Raw genomic sequence first — 8,832 nt, forward strand, 5'->3', positions numbered from 1 at the left:
CCTTTCCAGATCATTCAGGTAGGTGTCAGAATTTAGTTGTTTGTGGTAATAAGACTAAAGCCCCATTTATTCCCTTGCTGACTATCAGCTGCAGTTGACATTGTTTTCCCTGGCCTCTCTCCAGTCTTCACATTGGGCCATATATTTTGACCCAGCAGTTAAATGTTGGAGCCTTCTCACACGTGGAATCCATCTACCTTTCCCCTTTCCAGCATATCTCTTTTGCCTCCAGCCAGAGAAAGTCCTCTGCTTGTAGGGGTCCATGTGATTACATTGGGCCCACTCAGATAATCCAGTGTCTATTTTCAAGTCAGTTTCATACCCTTATGTATCTACAAAGTGCCTTTGGCCATGTAACAAAATATATTGACAGGTTTCACAGAAAGTGTATGGGCATATTTGTGGAGCGATTATTCAGTCTACCTCCAAGGAAGAAAATGTCTCCCCGGCAGAAATGCCAGCTTTGATAAGAAAAAATTACCATCGTTATATAATAGTCTATTTAATATCATCACCTATCACATTACCACTAAACTTGTCTTTTAAAATATACACATTTACTTGTCTGTTTTCTGAACAGGCTTTCCTTCAATAGTGTATACCAATACATGGTCCATATTTGACAAATGCTAGGAACTGAAAAAACACTTATGCGATGAATGAAATAATTTGGTTGAAAGAAGTTAAGCACATTATGTTTATTATATAAATACTTTTATCAGTAAAATACAGAGTCCAGCAGAAGTAACAATTGCTTGAGTGTGGTTGGTAGGGTAGTAACATCGATGTAATGATTTATAGTTTTAATTTGAATATTTAATCTAAAAAGTCATATGGTGTGCTTGAGTGATATTGTTATGTTGCAGAATTACATGCTTATGATTTTGTGTAAAAGATTTTGTAATACAAAGGGGTGTAAAAGATTTTGTAATACAAAGGGGTGTAATTTGTACTGGACCCTGTGTATCTGTAAGTATAGTATATACAAAAATTTTTACATTTAATACAAGTGATATTTTATTAATCTTTATCAAGAGATTTTGCCTGTTCTCATACACTATTACATCAACATTAACATTAGCATCAGAAGTAGTAATTAAAATGTTTTCAATATTGTACTTAGGAATGCACTGAAATTATTTTTATTCGTATATAAATAGTACAGATATATTTATATGTTATAATAAGAGAGAATTGGGTTTTTTGGTTATGGTACATGGAATCATTTTCATTTATAACACAGCTAGTGAAGTTTTAAAATGTATTTCATTATAAAATTGTGTTTGGCTTCTATATGAACTCTAATGCATTTTAATTAATTGAATAAATGTATACCAACCAAAAGCTTCAAAGAAATAGACATATTACCTATCTGACAATGATGATATAAATGTTGACTGCATTCTCCACAAGATGCATGGAGAATAAGAGAAAATGATACATCATTCTTCCAATGATAAATAAAAAGAGAACTTTCAACTCAGTATTTTATGTTCAACAAATTTTTCTTCTAAACTGAGAGTGAAATAAGACACATCCAGATAAGCAAACCTGAGACAATTTGCCACTGGCCAATCTGTATGTAATATAAGTAATGCTTAAGGAATGTATGTTTCCCAGGTTGCCATAAGAAAATACCATAAACTGAATTGCTTTTAAAAAATCAGAAATTTATTTATTATCTCACAGTTTTGGAGGCCAAAAGTCTGGAATCAAGTTGAAGTCAGGGCCATGCTCCCTCTAAAACTTATAGGGGATTCCTTCCTGGCCTCTTCCAGTTTCTAGTGTTTTGCCAGCAACCTTTGGCACTCTTTTACTTGTACAGGTATTACAACAAATCCCCCATCTTCACCTAGCATTCTCCTTGGGTGTATCTTCACAGTTTTCCCTCTACACATTTCTTTGCCATTGTCCAAATTTATCTTTTTATAAGGATACCAGTCAGAGTCAATTAGGGAGTACCCTAATTGAAACCGGAAAAGCCAGCATGCATGCAGCCTGCCACTAACAGACTCAATAAGCAGAGACAGGGATTAAATCTTTATGGGTGTTTTATTCACATGGCCATCGATTTGAGAAGATTGGGTTATGAACCCTAATAGTCCATCTCAAATTTCATTTTAAACTGACCCTCTTTGTAAAAAGAAATGTGTAGATAAGGGGTTTGGAATTCAGGGCAAAAGTTAATCACATAATGGGGTTATGGGTAATCACATAATCCTACTTTGATGAGAAAACAATAAAAGCCTGTCCAGGCAAGGGTCAGTGAACTTTCCCCTTGAGAGAGTGGCCAAGGTGTTCTCCCATTGAAACAATTGGCCACAGGACCCTCATTTTAAGAAAATACCATACCATCCCTTTTTCTCCACAAGACTGCTGTAGTCTATACATTTATTTTTGTCTTCAGTCACAACATACAGACTCTGCTGGCCAGCCAGAGTCTGCCACATTTTCCCAGTAGGTTTTACTTCAATAATTTAACTCTAGCACATCATCTGTATATCTTGGCACATGCTAGAAATTGAAGAGACATTAATAAGATAAATGAAATACGTTCAAAGAAATTGAGAAAATAATGACAAAAGAAGAATCCACTGTTTGTAAAGGTCATTTGGCTAAAAACAAAAGTTGGATGTTTGTTTCCCTAAAGATGGAAAAAAACCATAATTTTCCTAATTCTCTCCTAAAGGACAACTAAAATTCCTGGACAAAAATATAACATATCCATAAACATAAAAATATTCTGAAAGCTAGAGAGACTAAGGACGATTGACTAGGAGCCTCAGAAGCCAAAAACCAAAGTAGTGGTTTCCATATCTTATTTTGCATGTTTTATTCCCCTTTTACCTCATATATCCCAGACTTGGATAAGAAAAATCAGGCAATTTGAAATGCCAAAAGGTGTAGACAAGAAAAGTCTAGAAAAAAGCCTACTGTTTCTAGGTAAAATACCAAGAAAAAAAATACTGGCAAATAGGACAGGAAATTTGTAGATAATAACAGTTCTACACTAAACAGTATCCTCATCCACACAAGCAGAGACCCAGTGGATGGCCTAGAAGTTCAGCATTACAAGGCTATAAAGACTCACCCAAGCCCTGGCCAGGTACCTTAGTTGGTTATAGCATCAATATGATACCCAAAGTTGCGGGTTTAATCTCTGGTCAAGACTCATATAAGAATTAACCACCAAACATGTAAGTAACTGGGGCAATAAATCAATGTTTCTCTCTCTTTCTGTTTAAAATCAATCAATTAAAACACTAAAATAAAAAAAGACTCAACTAAAACTGTCCCTCCTCCTGGGGATCAATTTTTCCCATTTACTGGGCATTCCAGAGAAAGAAAGAAATATTATTTCATTACACCCATGTGATTTAGATAGATGGTGAGATTTCTTTTCCCCCAAACACCACTTAGAAAAGCTACAATTTTAAAAAGTGATGACCATAAAAAGTGCTGACAAGAACGTAGGGCAATTAAGGCTCATACACTGTTGGTATGATAGAAAATGTTACAATAGTATTGCACTGCATATGGCAAAACTCTTTGAAATATGCTACAAAAGCTTAAAGATACAACTATTATATGACCTAGCAATACCAAACCTTCATGTTCATCATATGTATGTGTGGGTATATACAATGTATACATGGGGAAGAAGGAAGATTTAGGTAGAAACAGCAGGGTGGAATACAAATTTGTACAAGGAAACAAGTGTGGAATGGATATGTATAGTATTTTGCTTCTGGTGCTGGTTTTTCAAATGTATAACTAAGTCAAAACTACATTGCTCAATTTAATGTTGTAAAGTTTATTAAGCTCAATTATATTTTAATGAAGCTGTTATAAAATGTGAGCAACAATATTATGTGTGGGTAAAGGGATATTTATAAAAATAAATGCAAATTCTTGAAATTCATATTGTAAAATCCATCTCAAAATATTGGGGAAAGTCAATAGTAAACTAGTAATAGAAATGAAACAATAAAAGTAAGGTCTGTGAGTGATAGTAAAGAAATACAAAGAGGAATTAAAAAAGCTAAAACAGCCCTGGCTGGTGTAGCTCAGTGGATTAAGCAGGGGACTGCGAACCAGAGTATCATGGTTCGATTCCCAGTCAGGGCACATGCCTGGGTTGCAGGCCAGTTTCCAGCAGGGGACACACGAGAGGCAACCATACATTGATATTTCTCTCCCTCTCTCCCTCCCTTTCCCTCTAAAGATAAATAAATAAAATCTTTAAAAAAAAGCTAAAACATATTTTTGGTGTGGGGCAGGAGGAGGGAGAGAAAGGAGATTTACAGAAACCTCTGCCTAGACATATTAAGAAAAAACAAAGATTTAATAAGATCAATGCAAAAAGGAAATCTTCATGCTATCACCCAGAAACATGTACATAATTATATTAATAAATTTATGCTAAAAGTTTGATCTATGAAAAGAGAAAATCTCAAGGGAGACATAGCTTGATGAAAAATAAAACTTACAAAGTCTCAATTGTCCTATATCTTGTAAATAAACTATGTCTATCAAAAAATACCTTCACAAATGAATCCCATGTGCTAGTGCCTAAAGTCATGAACTTTTGCATAGAGAGGTGGGCAAAAGTAGGTTTACACTTGTAGTACAAATAATACAATAGTTTAATAAATAACAATACAAGAATAAAACTGTTTCACCTGCTCACAACTGTAAACCTACTTTTGTCCACCCCTGTATAATGGGGGGAAAATAACACCGATCTCACACAAGGTTTTTCAAACAATATAAATGGTAAAAATGTTTCCCAAAAAGGCTTTGTATGACCCCTATAAGTTTTACTCAAAATTATACAGAAAATAAAAAGTAAATCGATAGTATATCCCACTTCTCCCAAAAAATACAACTTGTATTTGACAAACAAAACCAAAAGTACTGCCCTGGCTGGTGTAGCTCAGGGGATTGAGCATAAACTGTGCACTGGGGGGGAGGGGGAGGGGGAGGGGGCAGGGTTGGTGGTTTGATTCCCAGTCAGGGCACAGGCCTGGATTGCGGGCCAGGTCTCCAGTAGGGGGTACGTGAGAGGCAACCAGACATTGATGTTTCTTTCCCTCTCTTTCTCCCTCCATTCCCCTCTCTCTAAAAATAAATAAATAAATAATCTTAAAAAATAAAATGTTAGAAAAAAAGTACTTAAGCTATGATAATCCCAGGAACATCCTGGGTGTAAACCAAGAATGAATTCTATTGATAAAAATTTCATTATCAAACAACCATCATGAGAATGAATGTATGAATAAATAGAACAACAAGTCAATGTTTCTCTCTCTATGATAAAAATCAATAAATAAGAAAACACAGCTTTCATGAAACAAAGGGCAAAATCATATTACCATCACAATAGAGGGAAACAATATAACCAAGTTTACTATCCATTAATGATTAAAAAACTTTAGAAGTGCAGCAAATATTATACCTAGCGGTGAAATATTGAAAACCTCCCTAAAATTAAATAATAAATATAGTAAGATCTTTGGATCTTACTATGGATCTTTGGATACCATAAATTAAGTATTAACATACATTTTTTTAGAGAATAGCAACTGCTACTGACCTTTTTATATACAACATAAGAAATTGCCGCTGCCCGCAGCAGCAAGGGTGGATCGCGAGGTGAGGCGGTGGACTAAAGAATGGAGAGGACCATAGCTCTGCTCGCATATGGCAACTTTATTCAAGGAACTGCTGGCTTATATGCAGAACTACAGTGGCCTGAGAACAATGCTGTTTTACAAAAGTTTGTACATTCCCGAAAGCTATCAAGAGGGCAAGATGTTCTCACATCCTGAGAACATTAGCCCATAGATAACAGTGTCCTCATGACTATCACTTCCTTGGAACATGACGCACATGCCAAGATCTTGTTCTTTCCTTCAAGGCTGAGAAGGAGAAGGTCCGGAAGATGTCAAGATACCCGCCGGCTCCGGGGACCAGAAACCAAGTCCCGCCACCATTTTCACAGTGGGGGCTCTGTCCTTGGTTCCCTGCGGCCTGGCGGGCTCCCACAAGAAATGGCACATAAAATATTAAATCACTATATTATACACCTGCAACTAATATAACCAATATAAGATTGTATGCCAACTATACTTAAGTAAAACTAAATTAAAAAAACAAAAAAGGGAAAATGGCACAAAAACCCTATACTATAAGGTTATATTGTTAAACCTGTTTTCCATATACTGATCAGACAAAATTTGAGATTTTAACCTTTATTGTTGTCATTTCTTTCTCATCTTATGGTAATAGAGACCTCAGGATATTTACTCTACACTTGACATTTAATTCTAGTAGCACAACAACCACACAAAAAAAAAACAGTATTATCCATGACCAATTTACAAATGGTGTTACTGTTTTAATAATGTTACTAAGGGATCAACTTCACAAATTAAAGTATTTTCTTCACATCTTGTTTAATTTTGCTTATTATTTTTTCTTTCTCTTTTCTAAATCCCCTTTCTAACGTCTTCCTAATGTCTTAACTCATTCTGTACTACTTTAACATAAGCAAGCAAAGTGTAGATCTTTTCAAATTTATTGATGATAGGTCATCATAACATGCTCTTTTTTACTTATATCTTTACATACATTGTCTTGGTCCCTTCAGGCTGCTATAACAAAATACCATACACTGGGTTCCTTATAAACAAGAGAAATCTATTTCTCAAGTTCTGGAGGCTGGCAAGCCCAAGATCAAGATGCCATCAAATTCAGTGTTTTGTGACAGCCTGCTTCCTGGTTCACATACGTTCATTTTTTCCCTGTAATTTCATATGGTGGAAGGGATGATGGAATACTCTGGAGCTCCCACAGGCCTCCTCTGCTCATACCATCACACTGAGGGTTAGGTTTCAACATATGAATATTGGTATACAAACATTCAGTCTGTAGCATACATATATGGCATGTGTACAGTATAAAATATTCAAAAATGATGATACATAACCCTTTTCAGAATTAATTGTGATTAGCTGAGAAGTATGTATATAACAGATGTAAACATATATAAACATGAATGATATATTTCTATAACTGCACACATATCTGTATATAAATTATAATGTACCTTGAAGATATCTTCTATAAATATGTAACATGTACCTAATGAGTTGAAAAACTTCATAGTACTTATATTATACACATAGTATAATTTATTATAATTTATTATACTATGTTGGTACATGTTGGCAACTGAAGAAGCATTTATAAGACAAATGAAATACTTAGATTGAAAGACATTAAGCAAATGATTAAGCAAAAATAAATGAATTGTTATGAAATCATTGGCTAAAAAAATGCTGGTTATCTTCTTCTAAGAAGACACAATAGCAATACTTTCCCTATTTCTCAAAGCACAACTAAAAATCTAGATGTTATGTATAAAACAGATACTCAACTCTGAAAGGCGGAGAGCTGAGAGACTGGTTAGGGACCTCAGAACCCAATGAACAACAGAACAATGTTTTCCCTCCCCAACTTTTTGTTTTGTTTTGGTTTTACCTTATACATTCCAGATCTGAAGCTGAAAAATTTGGCAACCCAGAAACACCAAAAGATTCAGAGTCAAAAAGCTGTAAAAAAAAAGCCTACTATCTGAGACAAAACATTGGAAAAGGAACAACCTATCAACACACAAAACATTTAGACAATAGCCATATAACTACTGTCAAAAATCATCTTCATCTATGCTAGCAAAGGCCAAGTGGAGAGCCTAGACTTCCACCCTCACCAGGCTGCCACCCCCAAATTCTTGCCAAAGTTGTAGAGATGGTTAAATACATAGCTGGGACTTTCATCTCTGATGTATGGTAAAGAACACTCACCCCAATAGTGGGTTAATGGATAGCATGCAGGGAGCCTTGATTTCTACCACTCACCCCGCCCCCACCATGGAAAACAAAATTAGACAGAAAGAACACACAAAGATAAAGAAAACAGAAAAGAAAATAAAAGTATGGACTAATATTCTTTTAATACAGACACAAAATCCTTAATAAAATATAATCAAATATAATTATGTTATACATATATATAAAGATTATAACCAAGTACCTTTAACTTCATGCTTATCAGGCTGGTTCAGTATCTGAAAAATCAATGTAATCTACCATATTAATAAGCTAAAGAAAACAAATATCATATTAATCCATGAAGAGAAGAAACTCAACAAAATTCAACACACATTCATGTTTTTAATTAGCAATAATCGTGCCTCAGATAAACCTCATTGGCTATGATACTACCACTGCACAAAGCTCACATTCATGTTTTTTAAAAAGCCTCAGAAAAATATGAACATAAGAGAGTGTACCAAGAAAACACAGCTTACGCGGGCCTGCGAATCAGATGATCGCGGTTCGATTCCCAGTCAGGGCACATGCCTGGGTTGCAGGCCAGTTCCCTGCAGGCCAACTCCCAGCAGGGGACGCATGAAAGGCAACCATACATTGATGTTTCTCTCCCTCTCTCCTTCCCTTCCCCTCTAAAGATAAATAAATAAAATATTAAAAAAAAAGAAAACACAGCTTAATAAATGAAGAAAACTTAATAAATCTCAATTCTCCTGTATCTCATAAAGAACCTATGTCTGTATTGAAAAATGCTCTTACCAATAAATTCCAAGCCCTGGTGCTTAAAGTCGTGCACTTTGCATATAATAAAAAAGAAATAACACTGATCCTGCATGAGCTCTTTCACATAATAGAAACAGTACACACACTTTCCAAAATGTTTCATGTGAGTCTTATAAAATTTATACTATGATGATGAGGGCACTATAAGAAAGTA

At 35.0% G+C, this 8,832-nt stretch overlaps 1 pseudogene; it reads right to left on the bottom strand.

Moving 5' to 3' along the window:
- Window positions 1-8,177: 8,177 nt before the first annotated feature.
- Window positions 8,178-8,302, bottom strand: LOC118990124 (uncharacterized; annotated as a pseudogene).
- Between the last annotated feature and the right edge of the window lie 530 nt (window positions 8,303-8,832).

This window comes from Sturnira hondurensis, unplaced genomic scaffold (genome assembly GCF_014824575.4).
Source record: "Sturnira hondurensis isolate 20B ecotype Veracruz unplaced genomic scaffold, ASM1482457v3 Scaffold0000856, whole genome shotgun sequence".
Taxonomy (NCBI): Eukaryota; Metazoa; Chordata; class Mammalia; order Chiroptera; family Phyllostomidae; genus Sturnira; species Sturnira hondurensis.